The sequence below is a fragment of the Mustela nivalis genome, assembly GCF_964662115.1.
Source record: "Mustela nivalis genome assembly, chromosome: 1".
Classification (NCBI taxonomy): Eukaryota; Metazoa; Chordata; class Mammalia; order Carnivora; family Mustelidae; genus Mustela; species Mustela nivalis.
The window spans coordinates 187,978,773-187,998,646 of NC_139020.1; the positions used below are offsets into that span (position 1 = coordinate 187,978,773).

Consider the following 19,874-nt stretch of genomic DNA (forward strand, 5'->3'; position numbering starts at 1 on the left):
TAGGTATTTGTCCAGGTGACGAACTAAAATTCCAAATAGTTTTATACCAGCATCACAATGAGTGCTTCACAAAGGTGCTATCAAAATAGCCATACTGAAAGTTTTCCACCCATATGTCCCATTCACATGGCTGAACCACTGTGCTTTCTCCCCAAGCACCTTTCCCTTGAAGAGAATTGCTTTTAATAAAAGGGGTCCTTTGCAGTGGCTCAGAGGACTGAAACTGGGCCTTCCTTGTGCTCTCCTTTCCCTGGTGCTGCCTGGATTCCCGGGGAGCAACTGATTCCCAAGGAACTCCACCCCTCCTGGAAACAGAAAAGTGCTCTTCCTCCATGACTTGCATCAGAGGAGTAGAAAGGGGCCATCAAAGGGGGGGGGGAGTTTCTACAGAACCAAAGGCAGGAAGCCACTTGGCTCTCTCTCTTACTTCAGAGTAAAAATGAGGTCACAGGATGTCCCCTTCTGTGAACGACTGAATAAAAGACCAAGAGAAAACCTCCCCCTGGCCTCCAGCTGAAAGTATTCTCATGCTGCGAGGGAGTCACTTTTGGCTCTTTGTGCAGTAGCCAAAAGACTGTCTCGGCAGGGTAGGAGTGCAGGAAGCCGGCAAGGTGAGAACAGTTCTCTCCCTCCTCTCATACTTAGGGTGATGCTTACTTTCTCCATACGGAGAGAGCCTCTTAATTGGAAAAGGAAGAACATTGATTTTTCAGCTTCTTTCCATTCCTGGTCCTTTACTTTTTTTCTGACTGAATTGGAATTACCCGGACTTCTTCCTCCTTTTGTTAAATAGACCAATCCATAGGGATTAATCTAACTCTCTGTTGTGGCCAGTGGACTGTTTTAGCTGTAAGAGGTGTGCTACGTCTTTCCCTTCAACCACCTTGCTGGCGAGAAGACAGAGGTGAAATGCGTCCATTCCACAAATCTTAACTGATCCCGCACGGGGTTCTAGGACAAAACAAAAAGCCAAAACTGTTGGCAATATCCCCCTTTACAGTTTACCAACCCAGCTCCTGGACATTTATGCTGAGGCTGCCTTTATATGGTCTAATGGTGCCAAGTGTGGGTTTTGTGTTATGAGGCTTTGAGTTCAAATCCTGTCTTGGCCAATCACTGTGCAGTCTTAGGCAAGTCGCTTTGCTCCTCTGAGCTTTAGTCTTTTATCTGTCACTTGAAAAGGCCCAGTGTCAGTTAGATAACATATTTATGGCGTGTCCATCATGTGCCAGAAATTTCTTTTTAGGCAGGAGGGATGAAGTCAGTTAACAGGCTTACACAAGAATAAATGAGATTGTTTCAAATCCTCATGAAACCCTAAAGAAGATAGACAGAGCAAGGTAGCAGTGGAGGGAATGAGTAGTTGTCAAAGTGGGTGTGTGTAAAAGAAGGAGGGAGTGACAGATGTCAGATGCTGCTACATGGTTAAATGAAGGGAGACTTGAAATTGACCACTGGCTTTGGGAAGATACAGTTTGTTTGATGACCTTTACTAGGGACATGACTTGGGCCTTTATATGTCCATGATAAAGAGAAAATACATGGTGATTCCAGTTTTTTAAAGAATCTAGAATGATGCTTTAAAGAAAGTGAATGCTACAGTTAGGGTGAATTTAAAACCACGTGTAAGGAATTTTGTATTTCTGCCTCTAATACATTACATTATAGATAATAGGGGGAAATTAATGGCTGTCTGCTAGGTACTTTTTTAGTTTGTATTACTGAGATCTGCCACAGCATCCCCAAATTGTCCTGCCATTGGGGTGCTCATTAAAAACATTTTTTAGAATTAAAATCTTTTACATTTGAGAGCACAAAAGTGTCCAAGTCAGAACGAATCCCAGTGACTTTTAAACATACATCAAAGCCAATGTTTACAAGCCGCATTTAGGGCTAATTAGGTTGGACTGCTCTAGGTTTCTGGCACGGAGATGCGTTCTCCTGAAATTCTTCTCCCCTTTTCCATTTATCACAGAGATGTTTCATCTTGTTGCTCATCTGCAGCCATCAGAGGAGACTCGGACCACACAGTGTGGCCCCACTAGGGAGAAAAAGCCGGGTGCTGTCTCCCCGGGATAGGCAGGAAAAAAAGCGGCCAACTCCTATTGATTCCCATTTCTCAAACACTCTGTAATGAAAGTTTTTATATGTGAGAGGGATTACCAACATTGGGTTGTTATTGTCCTTTGATGTGCCCCAGAAATATTACAGTAGAAGTTATTAAAGAATAAATTGTGGATACTAACTGCTTTGCCCGAGCCGCTTATCACTTCGGCCCTGGCCAATTTATGTGGCAGAGAATTTTCCTTCTTCTTCTTCTCAAGTTTGTTAGCTTTTGGAAATGTTGTTCTGTTTGTTTATTTTTTGTTTTTGTTTTTGTTTTTTTTTCTGTTTTGTTTTTAAAGAGGGGTGTGAGAGCAGATAGACAACCTCATTCAGTTCAGAGCAGAGAATGAGCAGAGCCTTAAGAAAATTAGTAATGTCTCTACATGTCTGTGCCCAAGGTCCACATCTCCCCACCACCCCCAAAGTCAGCTTTGGCCCATTTTACAGAGGAGGAAAGTGAAGCTCAGAGAAGCCAGGACTAAGCCAGTGTCACAGTCCTCATTGGATGCCCACTGGAAGGTGTGAAATCTGCTCATACTACCCCAAGTCTGGAATTTCCACTTAGAGCACAGCGGTCTCTGTATTCACTCAGAGGGGAGGTTAAAATTGTTTAAAGCCTAGAAAGTGAGGAAAAATGAGGAAATCGTGTGCTGTGAGACCAGGCGTTTCCCAGCTTCCCACTGAGCTGGAAATTGTTGGGGCACCACTCTGGGTCTGAAACCTTTCCCTGACAGCTGGGCTTGGTGTCCGCAGAGGCGAGCTGTGGCTCATGGTGAAACCGCACAGATGGAGACTGGGCAGTGCAGGGCCATTGGCTCATGCTCTCCCCTGGCTCACTCGAATTAAGCTGCCTGAGTGTCTTCCCAGGGAGGCAGAAGGTTTATCAGGGGTCAGCTAGCATTTCTGAATAGCTCTCCAGAATGCGAGGAACGTGCATTTCCCTTTCCCAAGTGAGGGCAGACATAGGTACTGCAAAATAGCTCAAAAGATTTTTTTCTAAATTTGGATCAGCTTGTTTGGCAACTTCGATTAATCCAAAGGATGTCACGCAACACGGTCTTTCTTATAATTCCGTTTTGCTCCTTGATTTAATAGTTCCGCAGGTAACAAGTGTTGCAAGTGTGTAAATATTACTTGCTTGTACTTAAAGAGAATTATTACTAATTATATTTCTCTTGGTAGCTAATGTTTATCGTGTGCTTACTGTGGGGCTAGACATTGTGCTGACAGCTTTACATGTGTTACTAGATGGGATCTTTGCAGTAGTCCTGTGATGCAGGAAATTTTACTATTATTCTTTTTTTTTTCCCCAAGATTTTAATGTATTTATTTGAGAGAGAGCACGCAAGAGAGAGAGAGCACGAGCAGGGGGGATGGGCACATGGAGAGAGAGAAGCAGACTCTCCACTGAGCAGGGAGCATGACATGGGGCTCTAGAACCCTGAGATCATGACCTGAGCCAAAGGCACACGCTTAACCAGCTGAGCCCCCGAGGTGCCCCTTTATTATTTTTTTATACAGATGGAAAAACAGTCTCTGAGAGATTGAGTAATTTTCCCAAGGTTACACAGCTAGTCAATGATGTGATCAGGATGGGGAATCAGTAGGTATGACTCATGCCTCCCGTTCCCAACTCCCACACATGCTAGTCTGCCCTCTCAGTGCAGATTAGTAAACTATCCATAAGGATATTCCGAGTGCATTTTCTTCCCAAGACTTAAAGGCCATTTTATTTATTTTTCAGTTAGAGAGCATGGCTTTCCTTTTAGGCTTGTGTTAATCTACACTTGCATTTTTCAGAGGAGGAAATGAAAGCTCAGAGAACTAAAATGTCAGCAGTGTGGGTAGGTCTTCTTACCCACTCGCCTTTTTTTGTATTTTTTTGCTTGCCAAGTATCGGGTTCTCAGAGAGTTCAAGGTCAGATTTCAAGGTTCTGTGTTCCTAAGTACTTACTTAGTGTTCCAAGGCTATGGAAGCTATGGTTCTTTGCTTTCTCAGGGTCTAGAAGGACCCTTTGTTATAGTGTCTGAAAAGACGGTAAGGGAACCAATGGATTCCTAAAAGAAAGAGAACTTTGCTTTTTAAATTTTTTTTCTAGACAATACTGAATTTTAGAAACAAGGCTCATTCACTTTGAGGCTTGGTTATGATTTGAGAATTAGATAGAGACACTAACAAGTATTATTATAAGCATTCATATTGGCTTATTGTAGATATGCTATAAATTATATAAATTAATATGTTAGTAAATATAAATAATCCCCAGGGAGTTCTTTTGGGCAATCTGAGAGATTTTGGATGTATTTTTCATCTAATTAATTTGATTTTATTAATATCCAGATCTGGAAGTCAGGACCTAAATTTTGAGCCTTTGCCACTACTTTTTGACCCTGAGGAAACCATGTTTTAATTCTGTGTTTGAAGAAGAGGTGCCTGTCCTATGACATCTCTTCTCTATTTAGGTTAATCAAGACATCTGTGCATACCAACACAAAAGACTTTGAGTCTTTTTATAATGGGCCCAGTGACACTTTAACTTTGGAGCTAAGAGAGTTGTTATATTTTCTTTGTCTGAGGACATGTGCAGGTATAAAAAACATATGCTGAAGATGGTTCCTGTGGAAAAAAAAAATGGCCTTACCATCTTCTGTGGTACTTGAGAGATCAGAACTCTTGGCAGAAATCAGAGAAGTCATCCTCTGTCTCATTTTCTGTGGCTTTTAACCAGTCTTGGAGGAACCAACAGTTTGAGAAGCAGGTAGCCCCTGAAGTAGCTTGTGGTTGTCTGCATGGTTTCCCCTTGCTTCTGGAAATAAACAGTACTTTGGTGATAAGAAACAGCCCTGCTTCCCCCAATTCTCCCCAACCATGAATAACACATTTTGGTTGAATCTAGAGGCTTTGGCACAATAATTTACATTTTAGAAGTTCTACCCATGGTGTTCTGTTCATGCATTTCTAAATCCTGCCAGAAGGTGCTGGTGACCTGCCCAGGGCTACAGAACTGTGTGGTACAAACAATTCCAAGCAACAGCTAATAGTTTTCCATGCTTCCTGGCGGAGAAAACTGGGTTTTCGCAATACACGATGTGATTTATTGTTTGCGTTGCAAATGAGGAGAGTCAGGTTCTAAAATAGTTTCGAGATCATTCTGAAGGAAAGGCTCATGCTCTGTGTAAGTCATTATCTGGGGGCTGCTGTGTGACACGTGCACGTGGTGGCATATGGCAGTGGAAGATGGACTGAGGCCCAGCAAAACTTCAGAGACTATTTGATGGATTTCTCTGAGACTCTGAATTAGACAGTGCCTCAGGAGGTGAAAGCAGGGCATTATTCATAAGTTGTTCCCCCTCCCCTAACTTCCACACTTCTCTAAGGGTTAATTAATTATTTTTCTTTATCCAGGGAACCTCTCTCTGGGTTAGGTTTATGACAGACTGATGGATGGACAGGTCAGGCAAGCATAAACATTTTTGCTGTCTACCTTCTGTTTCTTTCTTTTCTTTCCTTTTTCTTTTTTTTTCTTTTCCTTTATTTTCTTCTCTCTCTCTCTCTCTTTCTTCTTCTTTTTTAAAATCTTCTGTGTTTCTGCTTGTATCTTCTTGGTGTAAATCAGAATAATAGTGAAACAGTGCAGGGGTGTTGGAAAGGCAGGCCCCTATTTTTAGACTCCCTGGAAAATTTTCACTTTATTTGATTTTGGTGGCTTCAGTCATATCTTCTAATGCAGTTTCATACAAATGTAATCTGGCTTCCCCAGCCAAGTACAACCCAAATCAAAATGATATTATACCTCTTCACAGCTGTAAATCCTTCCTCAAATTAAGGCTCTGAAACCTAATCTGCTAGAGGTCTACAGAGGAGGAGGGGAGTCCCAGCACCCCACTACGAATAGCATTAAGCATCTAATGACAACTTGACAGAGACTTTTATCTTTTGTCCCTGTGAAATAAAATCTTCAAAGTTATCTGCCTTTTCTTTGAAACTTAGCACAGGCTGTACTTGGCCAGGTGTCTCAAAGCTGATACCAAGAGAGCAAAGATTGAGAGTTGTTTTTTACGCGCTTATTTCTGGGCTGCCTTTTTTTTTTTTTTTTTTTAATGACCTGGGAAGAAGTGAGGGTAAAATCGGAGATGTGGCTGCTTTCCAATAAGGTTAAAGACACAGAGTCAAAGAATCCCAACAGGGACTCAAGCAGGAGATTGATGAATTAATTGAATTTACCAATTAACCAATGGATTAATTACTCTGTGTAAACCAGAGTGAGATCAAGATAGGAGGAGGGGTGGGCAAGTTTTAGGGGACAGGGAAGATCAGAAAGCCAGAGATCTAGATGAGGTGAAGCTCCTGGCAAAGCTCAACTGATGGTTTTGGGTGAGTAGTCAGGGGGCCTGGCCAAGTCTGCAGGCAGGGCTAGTGTGGGGCTCGGTAAATAGGGAGACTTTAACACGTAGGAGAGACACTGAGCCAAAGTCTTAGAAATTTAGAACACAGTTCCCAAAGAGGCTTCTTGTGGTGGTTTGATGCTACCTTTTTACCATCATTTCAGGAATTGTCTAGGGCTTCTAGACCCATTCATCTGAAGGCAGGGCTCTGATGGCTTTGGGAAGAGACCTGATTCTCTCAGACCTAAATAAGGGGAGAAGCCCACATCTTCTGATCATGCAGGGTATTCCTGGGCATTTAGGTCTCCTGGTGGTCCAGGTGTGGGCTGATTATTCAGAGCCATTTGTTTTCTTTTCAACAACATTTTCTCGAGGGGTCACCTTCCCTCCATTGCTTTTCATTCATATAACTGATGGGCTGCACTCTGTTCCGTGGTGTTAGCTACAGATGCCAGAATATACCCCTTGAGTTTCTTGAGATAACTTTGAAAACGAGGCCAGATCTCTTGGTTATAAGACTCTTGGAGATATTCTAGCAATACACAGAATCCTTTAGCATGGGCGTCAGGATCCCAGGTTAAACCACTCTCTGGGAGGGTACTTTCAGAAAGATACCATCGGACAAACTATCCTCTCATCCCTTCCATTCCTAGGGCCACCAGTTGTATGACAAAGGCACAGGAGCAGATTGCTAATACTATCTTTCATTCAAAAAATATGTTTTGAGAGCAAGCTATGAAGGCTCGCGCAAGCCAGGCACTGTTTTTAGGATCTGGGAATACTTGGCAAATAAAATAGATAGCATTTCTGTCCTCATGTTGTTCATATTGCCGTTTTTAAAAAAGATTTATTTATTTACTGTAGAGAGAAAGAGAGAGAGGGAGAGAAAGAGCAGTGTGGGGAGGAGCAGAAGGAGAGAGAGAGAGAGAATAATCCCAGGCAGAGTCCCTGCTGAACACAGAGCCTGATGTTGGGCTCGATCCCTTGACCCCCAAGAAATCATGACCTGAGCTGAAAGTAAGAATCAGATGCTTAACTGACTGAGTCAGCCAGGGCACCCCACATATTGTCATCTTTAAGTAGGTACTGTGCTTTAAACATTGCAAGTAGCCTGAAGTAACTTGGGACTTTCCATCAGAGGGTTATAGTATGCATAGACACATTACAGCAGCAATCGAGCCAACAGAAGGGACAAAGGAGAAACAGGGAAGGCATTATCTTGGAATCTGACCAATGAAGGATATGCAGTTTTAAGGGACAAGAACTTCTCAGAGAAAGATAGATTTGGCGAATCACTAGTTTTTTGGTTTTGTTTTGTTTTTTTTTTTCCCTTTGAGTTTACTTCAATTCTGCTTTAATATTGGGCATGGCTTTGGTCATGCTAAGTGAGGCTCTGCTTTGATAATAAGCAACTTCCAAGTCTCTGAGGTTTAAAGAGTTTATTGGAGTTCCATTTCTGATATGACAGTGTGAGAAGCTCCACAGACCTATTCCACGGCAAAACAACCATAGCTAGTGAAAACAATAAGAAGAAACCCAGCCATTTAAAATCTTTGGGGGGGGGGTGGTGACTGTAGGGCTCAGTCGGTTAAGCATCTACCATCAGCTCAGGTCATGATCCAAGAGTTCTGGGATTGAGTCCCGCATGGAACTTCTTGCTCAGTGGAGAGTCTGTTTCTCCCTCTTCTTCTGCTTGCTGCTCCCCCTGCTTGTGTTCTCTCTCTCTCTCTTTCTCCCTTAATCAAATAAATAAATAAAATCTTAAAAAAAAAAAAAGTCTTTGGAATTGTCCTAACTGTATGGAGCAATATAAAGAAATACTTAAGAAAATGTCCCAAATCTTGACAAGAGCACCAAGGGTGTATAACATTTGAGCTACAACCTGCTCCTCCTTACCCCCACCCCATTTTACCCAATGCAGTAAGATGGAAACTCTACTCTGGGGTCAAGATGGGTCAGGATGGGGTCTTGATGGGATCAGATGGGGTCAAGATGATGGAGCTTACTTTCTCTTCGATTCTCAGTCAAGGGATGTGGTATCTCATTAAGAGGGGCAGACCAGCAGCATTTCTCATTTTGTCCAACTCTGAGTTACAGAAGCTAAATTCCTAGCAAATGTAGCTAATAGGTTACAGGCCACCTTCTTCTATTCAGCCCGCACTCAGTGGGTAGAGGCTCTAACCCAGCTGTGACAGCTGAGAGATACAGATTACCCTGGCTTAACTTGCTGGCAGGAGAGAGGTTCTACCCTGGGAGAGGCAAGTCAAGAATACCAAACTACCACCTTTAAGTGGTACACTGCTCACAAAGCAAGGGTGTCACTCCAGTCCCCAGCTTCAGAGCAGTGGCTCAAAGATTTGCTAGAGAGAGAGGCAGGCTAAAAGAAAAGAGGGTTCTAAAAGTCTACCCAAAGGAACTCACTTAATTTGGAAGAGAGTGTGGGGAATTTTAAGTCTAAGGTGCTTTCCAAAACAATAGAGATTGTGGTGGGTAAGCAATTAAGAGGTTGATAGCTCTGTAAAAGCAACAACCTAACCATAGCTCACCTAGTTGACCAGACATTATCAATGAAGATCTGTCCTCCTGTAATCATAAAAAACAAAACAAAACAAAACTAAACTAAACTGGCCTCAGAAGTACCCCGGCTGGGGCGCCTGGGTGGCTCAGTGGGTTAAGCCTCTGCCTTCAGCTCGGGTCATGATCTCAGGGTCCTGAGATCGAGACCCGCATCGGGCTCTCTGCTTAGCAGGGAGCCTCTTTCCCTTCCTCTCTCTCTGCCTGCCTCTCCACTTACTTGTGATCTCTCTCTGTCAAATAAATAAATAAAATCTTAAAAAAAAAAAAAAAAAAAAAAGAAGTACCCCGGCAAAAGGGTGTGAATTTAACTGGATCAAACTGTGGAGCAATTACGCCCCCCTGGGGTGTTATCAAAACCAATAGAACAATCAGCTGGAAATTAGTGAAACCTTACAGTTGGATGTGATGTAAATGAAGCAGACAGCTTAATGGATGAGGGGAAAAGAGAAATGGATCAGGGGAAAAAAGTCAGAGAAGCTTGAATCCACAGTCTTCTCCAGTGTACATGGAATATTCTCCAGATACACCAGAAAACAGTCTGTGTACACTGAAGAAGTATATTCTTTAATCCCTATGTATTTGTAAATTTCAGAATTTTTTTACTGTTTTATAATTCTACAATATTCTGACCAAAGAACATACTTATATGATTTAAAGAATATACTTCTATAAAACCAATAGGACAGAGAAGAAATCACAAGAGAAATTACAAAAAACAAGCATACAAACAAACAACCCCCCTCAAAACTTTTTGACACATGAAAATGAGGACACACATACCAAAGTATATGCAATGTTACTAAATGCTTAGAGGGAATGTCTATAACTCTAAACACTTGTATTAAAAAGAAAGAAAGATCTCAAATCAATGACCCATTCTTGGACCTTAAGAAGCTGTAGAAAGAAAAGCAAAATGAACTCAAAGCAAGCAAAAGGATAGAAGTAAAGATTAGAGTCGAAATTAATAAAATAGCAAATCAACATAGGGAAAAGTTTTTCATTGAAAAGAGCAAAAATGACAAACCTTTTGCTTGAATGACCAAAGAGAAAAGAAGGAACATTCAGATGACCAAAAGGAGGGATGAAAAAAGGGACATTACTACTGACCTTATAGAAAGATACAAGGATTGTAAGGTAATATCATGAACAAATGTATGCCAACAAATTAGATGAAATGCACAATTACTAGAAAGATAACTACTGTATGTCAGTTCATTGGAAGGGAATTGATTTTTTCTTTCTGGAATCAATCCAGAAAGAAAACTTCACATTTACTGTGAATGATTGTCAACCAGTCTGCCAAAACAGTTCAACAAGAGAAAGAATAATGTTTTTGACAAATTATATGGGCAACTAGATATTTGCATGCTAAAGAATGAAATTGGAGCCTTACCTCACACCATATTCAAAAGTTACCTGAAAATTGATCAGAGACCCAAATGTAAAAGCTACAACTATAAAACTCTTAAAAGGAAACATAAGTACATGTCTTATTGACTTTGGATTATGCAGCGATTTTTAAAGACATTTTAAAAACACAGGCAACAAAAGGAAAAATAGATAAATATAATTGAAATTAAAACTTGTGTGCTTCAGAAGATTCCATCAAGAGAGTGAAAAGGCTATCCACAGAATAAGAAAGAATATTTATAAATCATGTATCTAATAAAGGAGTTGTACCTAAATATATAATCTATATAATATATAGAAAATATATCTCTATACAGCAGTTCTGAGACAACCAATTAAAAATGGCCAAAGGACCTAAATAAATATCCAAAAAGAGTATATAAATACTCAATTAGCTCATGCAAAGCTGCTTAAAATCATTAGCTACCAGGGAAAAGCAAATAAAAAACACAGTAAGGTACCACATTTACACCAACTGGAGTAGTTATTTTTATTTTTTATTTTTTAAGTAATATATTTTTTAAAAATTTTATTTATTTGAGAGAGAGAGAGAGCAAGCACAAGTAAGGGAAAGGTCAGAGGGACAAGCAGACTCCTGCTGAGTGGGAAACCAGAAGCAGTGCTTGATCCCAGGACCCTGAGATCATGACCTGAGCCCCTAATCTCTCTCTTTTTTAAAATATTTTATTTATTTATTTTAGAGAGAGAGAACACAAGCAGGGGGAGGGGCAGAGGAAGAGAGAATCTGAATAGGTCTCCGCATTGATCACAGAGCCTGACATGGGACTCCATCTGACAACCATGAGATTATGATCTGAGCAGGAACCAAGAGTTGGATGCCTAACCAACTAAGCCACCTAGGCATTCCCACTGGAAATGTTACAATCCAAAGGAGAATGCGGAGAAATTAGAACCTTTATACACTGCTAATAGAAATGTAAATTGATGGCGAAACTTTGGAAAATAGTTACTATAGAAGTTAAACATAATAATATATAGCTCAATAGTTCCACTCCTAGATATATATCCAAGAGATACGAAAGTATGTGTGCACACAAATTCTTGTGCATGAATGTTCATAGCAATATACTTGCCAAAAAGTGGAAAGCACTCAAGAGTTCATCAACTGATGAATATTTAATAAACTGTGGTATGTCCTTTCAGTGGAATTTGATTTGGCAATAAAAAGAAATGAGACACTAATGCATATAACATGCATGAAATTTGAAAACATTATATTAAAAGAGAGAAGCTAGTCAACAAAGACCACACATTGGACAATAAAACAAAGCTGTAGTAATGTATACCATGCATATTTAAAATTCTTAAAGTTGCTCAGTAACTTCTTTAATATTATATACTCCCAGTTTTTGTTAATATTCTGCCTTTTTGCTAGTTTATTATTTTTCCTCATGATGAATTCTTCTCCCATCCTTCTGAAATATTTTTCTGAATCACTGTCAAAGCAAGCCCCCATCTCCATTCAGGTTCCTATATTTTGCTGAGACTCTGTGCTAGGTTCCTAACTTGACCTCCTGGCTTTCTGTCCAATTTCATTAAAATACGTAGCAACTGCAGGGATTTTTCTAAACTTCATATCCAACTTTGTCAGTCCTCTGCCTAAGCTCTCCAAATATACATCTATCACTGTCAAGATGAAGCCTAAGCTTGTCAACATGGCTTACTTAGAAAGTAAGCCAACCTATCCTGCTCTTTTCTCACCACTCCTTGCTTTTTACTGTATGTTTTGGCAATATTGAATTGCATGAAATTGTCTGCATACCCAGACTCCGGACTCCACTAAAGCTTAGCCTAGACAGCTCTTCAGACCGTGCTGTGGCTGAGTGAGTTTCTCTCTGCATTACTCACACTGCACTAACCACGTTTTGTCCTATTTTTTATGTGTTGTAGGACTAAGAAAAAAAAAACATCAACAAAGACTGTGTCTTATTCTTTATTTTGCAACACACTGCCTGGTGTGTAGGAACCACTAAAGGAGGAGGGGAGGGAAGGAGGCAGAGAAGGAGACATTGGCCCTGAGAGAAGCCTTCCATTCCCTCCACCTGGCTTCGGGCAATTTAAAGACAGGGACAGTTATTTAGCTGGACAGTGTTCTCCTGAAGGCACTCCAGAATGAAGACTTTCTTGCTTTTTCAGAATTGTACAACCATGACCATCCATTTCTAACTACTGTTCCATTTGTATATCACCAGTCTTACTATATCCTCATGCTTGTTACTTCCATTCTGAGTAAACTGAATCTGTCAGTCTCCCAATGTCTTTCATACAGTAGTCCTTCGTAAGTCATGAAGGTTTTGGATTTAAACATTGGTATCTGCGTTTGAGTGATGCATGTGTACAGTACTTCATTTAGGACAGAACACAGCCCACAGATGAAAAGGACATACAGTTTGCAGCTAAAACAGAGTGGTATCTAAATCCTTGTTCTATCATGTATTAGCTCTGGGACTGTAGCTCGATTACTTGATTTCTCTGAAGCCCTGATTTCTCATCTGTAAAATGAGAACATGTATTTATGTAGGTGTTACATGGAATTAAATGAGATGACATGTAAAATTTAGAGTATACTACTTAGCACAATTGTTCTTTGAGCCAGGAGAACTTGTGCTTGGCACTGGGAATACAAAGATGGTCCACTGGTCCGAGGAGGCTAAATTTTGGTATCAAGTGGATCCAGCCATGTAGTGATACAACAAAACAGAAGGTTCTTTCTTGCTCATGTAACAGATGAGTGTGTATTTGTGGGATGTCTACTTTGTGCACCAGGTACTGGGTTAGGCATTCCAGATATGGCCCTGGACAAGAAAAGCATAATCTCACAATGCTCCTGAAGATGTGCTGCATGGGGGAAAGGCTGTTTACAGACACTCACAGGTTACCATCTGTGCTGTCAACAGCAACATCTCCAATTCATGGGCAAGGATACCCTCTGAATTATCTGACTCTTGGGTTCCTATCTGGTTGTCAGATGTGCCTCAAGAACAATAGGATGGATAGGTTGCATGGAAGAAGAGAGGATGCTTCCTTAGAACAGAGATGAGAAATGGTGAAGGCTGAAAGTACTGATATTGTCTTGTGATAATATACTTTTTCAACACTTGCAGCACATAGACTCATGAGATTTCCACCTTAAAGCAGTTATACCTTCCTTAAAATCCCCTCCCCTCAAGAAAGAAAACCCAGAAAACCAAATGAACAACAACAAAATAAACCCCTGAGAACACCAGGGGTCTTAAAGCCTCATGAAGTATGAGTTCCAATGCATGAATCCAATCAGACTACTCTGAGGTGTTGACATGGGATTTATTTGCATGACTTAATAGCTTATTTCACAACCCACTCAAAAGCTCCTTTTTCCATTGAGTTGTGATTATTTTGCTATATTCCCTGTGGATGAAATTCATATAAACACTGGATTATTATATATTCCCCTCTGCCTTTCTTTCACTTAACAGTGTGTTAGTCCTGCCCCCCTAATGATAAAAACAGTTTCCTAAGCAACTGAACACCAGATTGTGTGTATATATATATATATATATATATATATATATACCCAAAAAACCCGTCTAGCATTCTACCTTTAAACAATCTATTTGATTAAATGATGTTCAGTTTAAGGAAAGGGAAAGATGGGACCCTAATATTGAGTAAGATATGAATATGATCCTGTCCCTATTGGATGCAAATAGCCTTTTCAGTCAATTAAGATTATGACAAAAGGGCCAGTAGGTGCTTGTTACCTGTAGATGGTACTTTGGAATGGTACTATGAGACTTAGAGGCTCCATTGCCAATGAGTCAGATTATTTTGAGCAAGTTATTTAAACTCCCTGAACCTCAGTTTTCTTGCCTCTGATTTGGGGTTAACAGTTCCTACATTGTGTATAGCCCTAAGAGCTAAAATCATTATTAAACATGAAAAGTGTTATTCACTCTATACAATGGACTCTCCATTGGTATACTGACTGTGTAGTCAAAGGGTTGATTCTCTCTAAAATTTAGCTGTCAGACCATGTAGCTGTATTTTAATTGCCTTATTCTTTTCATCTTGACTTAGTTGATTGCCCATCAATCCATAATTATTTCTAGAGTTCCTGCTATATGCTCATCACTATACAATGTTCTGGGAAGATAAAAGAAATTTCAGATTATAGGGTACCAACCATGGAAATGCATCTTCTGGAACATGTTTTCCTGTAAGGCTCAGCCTCGTAACTAGTGGATGCTTTGAAGAACTGTGCACATTTCAGAATATGTATGAAATGGTTCATATATATTAAAAATAACTTAGTAGAAATGTACCCATATATAAATGAGTATATTAAAAAGCAGACTGGAAGTATACATACCAAATCATTAGTAGTATTTACCCCTTGATAGGAAAGAGAGATTGGTATGAATGAATTACTTGGAACTTACATGTTTTAGTCTGTAGGCTCTGATGGTTTGAGGTTTTTCACAACAAGAATGTATTTTATGTTATTATTTTGATTTTTTAAAAAAATTAATAGACCCTTTTTAGGGCAGTTTTAGGTTTACAGAAAAATTGAGCAAAAAGTCAAGTTCCCATATATCCCATCACCATTGCTAGTTTCCCCTATCATTGTGTTGGTGTGGTAAGCACATTTATTAGAATTGATAAGCCAATTTTTATATGTTATTATTCTCAAAAGTTTGTAGTTTACATTAGGATTCACTCTTAGTGTTGTATATTATTTGGGTTTTGACAAGTGTTTAATGACATGTATCCAACACTACAGTGTCACACAAAATAGTTTCATTGCCCTAAAAAGTGCCAACACCCCATCTATTTATCCTTCCCTTCCTCCCCCTGAACTCCTGGCAGCCACTGTTTCCATGGTTTTACCTTTCCCAAAATGTCATATAGTTGGAATCACACATTTTGTAGCCTTTTCAAATTGGTTTGTTCACTTAGAATATGCATTTAAGGTTCCATGTCTTTTCAAGACTTCATAGCTCATTTCTCTTAATGCTGAATAATATCCTCTTGCCTTGAGGTACCAGTTTGTTTATCTATTTAGTAACTGAAGTATATCTTAGTTGCTTCTGAGTTTTAGCAATTATGAATTATGAATTTTAGCAATTATGATTTTACAATTTAAGGCTGCTTTAAACATTTGTTTGCAGGTTTTGTGTATACATAAATTTTCAATTCACTTGGTTAAATATCAAGGAGTATGGTCATTGGATCATTTAGTAAGAATATCTTTAGTTTGAAAGAACTGTCAAACTCTCTTCCAAAGTGGCTGTAGCATTTAACATTCCAACTAGCAATAAATGAGAGCTCCTGTTGCTCTACATACTCTCCAGGATTTGGTGGTGTTAGTGTTTTGGATTTTCACTATTTTAATAAATTTGTTGTGGTATCTCATTGTTATTTTAACTTTCAGTTCACTAATGACTTCTGATGTACAATATCTTTTCATATGCATATTTGCTGTCTGTTTTTTGATGAGGTGTCTATTCAAGTCTTTGGCCCATTTTTTAATTGGATTGTTCATTTTCTTATTGTTGCATTTTAAGAGTTCTTTGTATATTTTGGCCAATAGTTCTTTATTGAATATGTCTTTTGCAAATATATTTTTCCAATCTGTGGCTTCTCTTTTCATTCTTTTGCCAGTGACTTTCATAAAGCAGTTTTTAATTTTAATGAAGTCCAGCTTATCAATTATCTCTTTCAGAGATCTTGCCTTTGGTATTTTATCTAAAAAGTCATTGCCATACCCAAGATCACCTAGATTTTCTCCTATGTTATTTTCTAGGTTTCATAGTTATATGTTTTACAGTTATGATCCATTTTGAGCTAATTTTTATGAAGAGTATAAGGTCTGTTTCTATATTCTTTTTCTTTTTTTCTTCCCTTTACATGTGGTGTTCAATGGTTTCAGTACCATTTGTCAGAAGGAGAATCCTGGGCACCTGGGTGACTCAATCATTTGAGTGTCCAGCTCTTGACTTTAGCTCAGGTCATGATCTCAGGGTCATGGAATCAAGCCCTGAGTCAGGCTCTGCCTTCGGCAAGGAATCTGCTTCCAATACTCTCTTTCTCCTTCTCCCTCTGCCCCTACCCACCATGCTCTCTCATAAATAAATAAATAAATAAACAAAAAGATAAATAAAGTATCCTTTCTCCTTTAAGTTGCCTTTGTTCATTTATCAAAGATATTTTGACTATATTTTTGTGTTTTCTGGGCTTTTGGTTATCTTCCACTGATCTGTTTGTTCTTTTGCCAGTACCACACTGTTTTGGTTACTATAGATTTGTAGTAAATCTTGAAGTTCAGTTGTGTCAGTCTTCTGACTTACTATTCTCCTTTAATATTGTGTTAGATATTCTTGATCTTTTGCCTTTCCATATAAACTTTAGAATCAGTTTGTTAGTATCCACAAGATAGTTTGCTGGGATTTTTATTAGGATTGCACTGACTGACATCTTGACAATATTGAGTCTTCCTATCAAGTTACATGGAATCTCTGTCTCTTTCTCTCTCTCTTTTTTTTAAGATCTGCTTTGATTTCTTTCAGAATCAGAGTTTTATAGTTTTTCTCATATGTATGTTGGACCTATTTTATTAGATTTATACCTATTTATTGCATACTTTGATATTGATGCAAATGGTATTGTGTTTTTAATTTCAAAACCCACACCCCTGCTATAATCACTTATTACTTCCAACAGAATTTTGCTCATATAATTAAAAAAATCAGAAGGGATGGGGGAGAAAGTGATTCAGCATACTTACACACACTGTAGCCATTAAATGTGATGAAATATTTTGACACCAGTTATGGCTTTCATAACTGAAATTATGAAATTATCAAATTCATGGCTTTCATGAATTTCCTATAGTGGCTTAGAATTGTTTTTGTTTCTATTAGTTTATATGCAGCTTTATATAATGAATTAAATAGAGCAAACACCAACACATCTCGGGTGAGATTACAAGAGATGTGATGTTAATAGGTCCCATAGGTATTCAAACAGCTGACAACATATTATATATGTATTTAAGGCAACTACTATGCAAATAAAGCATATGAAAAAGAAGACTCTAGGCCATGGCAGTTTGCACAATTGTGACTCAGTGACAAGGGTGTTAGTAACTCAGAGATACATTATAGTTTCAGTACAGAAAGCAGGGCCATATTCTCATCCACCCTTTTAGTGGGAAGTGAAGATCTCATTTGTATACACTTGTCTGATATCTGAGGATGGCTTTACAACTCTTTGCCTTCCATATCTTCTCACTGTTCTCTCATTGGCTGACTCTACTGGGAACCATTCAGGGAAGGGTATTCTGGAAAACGTAGTCCCCACCATCAGCTTTGCAATGTTGACTGCTGAGAAGGGGTTGGTGATTCTGGGTTGACAATAGATCATCCAGCTCGTCTATAGTACTTGTTCTTATGACGGGGCATCCTTTTCCTGCAATTTTGGGTTATCCAATGTCTGTTCTTTTTCTTTAATATATGTGCAATGATTTTTCTATATATAAACTTACCTTTCTTTATAAGGTAACATATATTTGTCATTTCTCCTTTTATAGTCTTAAAGCATTCTCTTTGTATACCTCTTACATTATGGGGTCATGTTTAACTTTGTACAAGAATTCTGCCAAAGGTCTTCTTTCCCTATTGGATTACAAGCCACTTGAAGGTAGAGATTATCTTTTTTATGTCTAAATATGCCTCATATCATTTGGTAGAGCATCATGCACATAGTAGGTACTAATCCAATACTCGCTTAATTAATTAACAGATACTATCACTTAAAATACTGTTATGATCAATGTAAGTCATTGTGTAAGTAAATTGGACCGTCACTTTGCTCTAATGACCATAACTAAAATGAATATCCCATTTAAATTTCTGATTTATTAGGCCATTTTTACTATTGCTCTTTTACTGAGTAGCCTGGTGGTTTGCACTGGTCATTAACTTTCAGTCTAGAGTCATGAAACCTTAGCGCAGACTTGGTATATTTAGCCTGCAGAATCGCGCTTTCTGTATGATCAGACCTGGTATGTCTGAGAGCAGTTGAATGTCTCCTCTAATGATTCTAGAACACTGCAGTGAATGACAAATTACTAGTGTCTAATATTATATGATTGGTAAATGACTGTTACGTGCTTTATTTCTGTCCCTCCAGGAAGGCTAGATTATTCCCGAATAGCAGATTGTCATAAGAAAATGCCAATATTTACTCTCTGTTGATCCAAGGTAACAATTCAGGAGCAGTCATTTGATATAAGACACTCATGATTTTTTACAAATCGATAACTAGTTAGGAAGAATGGCTCTCTGAGGCACCCTGTTATGATGGGGTTGACCTTCAGGTCCAATAGGGTGGGCTTAACAAAGAATTTCTGCACTGTCAGTCCAAATTATAGTCAGACTAGAATGGGTATTTGGTTTTATGTCGGCTTCCAAATTGATAGGAGTTATTCTTGAATCTCAGAGCAAAAATTCTGTTTCCACAGTGGTATTAACATAAAAAATTCAAGTAAAATAAGAAATATGTACTGAGTTCCTCACATGGTGCTGCCATGTAATGGGCACACCTCTGTTTTTGTGCCTCAAGTGTCACAGAGCCACCCATTGTCACTTTGATTTTTGCTTCTTACCCTCAGTGGGCTCCTGCCTGTTAACCTTCTTCCCCCAGGTCTTTTCCACTCATGACTGCTCATTAGTACGACTGCTTTTCTTGCTTGTCTCATATTTCTCTCTCTCTCTCTTTTCTCAGCTGCATCACTTCCGGCCTGAACTGTTTTCTACTCTCTTGGTTTTTCCGCCAACCTAACTGTGACACTGCCCTGGGACTTTGTTGACCCTATTTGTGGACATGCACACACCCTCTCCATCTCTGCTTACTACTTCATTGCTTTCTTCCATCCGTTGGCCTGCACTCCACTCTGATTTGTAGCATCTGGGAACCCCACCTGCCTTTTGTCCCTTGAGTTCCCTCTGTGCTGGGCTGCATGGGAAATAAATAACAAGGACCTTAGCCACAAAGGGCTGGTAGGCCCAGTTGTCAAAAGCTTAGACAAGGCAGAATAAGAGGGGAAGGGAAGAAGGATTGATAAGAGAGAGCCAAAGAAAGGAAGAAATGGAAGTTAAAGAGGAGGGGTGGGAAGGAAGATGAAGGAAAAGAGAATGGGGAGGACAGGAAGGAGAGAAGAGCTGAGGGTAGAGGAAGGAAAGGTATTTATAGTCAGAGAAGACATGTCAGACTCCATGAGAAGGAGCTCTTCATTCAAGAGCCATGATTTTTACATTTATTTCCTAAAGCCCAACCTTCACTAATGTGTACCATTGTTCTTTCCAGTCCATTCCCTTGGCACCTTTGATGCTCTC

The 19,874-nt window shown here is 39.3% G+C and overlaps 1 protein-coding gene across 11 annotated transcripts in view; it reads left to right on the forward strand.

The window, feature by feature from the left end:
- The window catches only part of FHIT (fragile histidine triad diadenosine triphosphatase), a 1,429,687-nt gene that overhangs the window by 559,655 nt on the left and 850,158 nt on the right, over positions 1-19,874 (forward strand). The gene's annotated exons all lie outside the window — the stretch shown is intronic.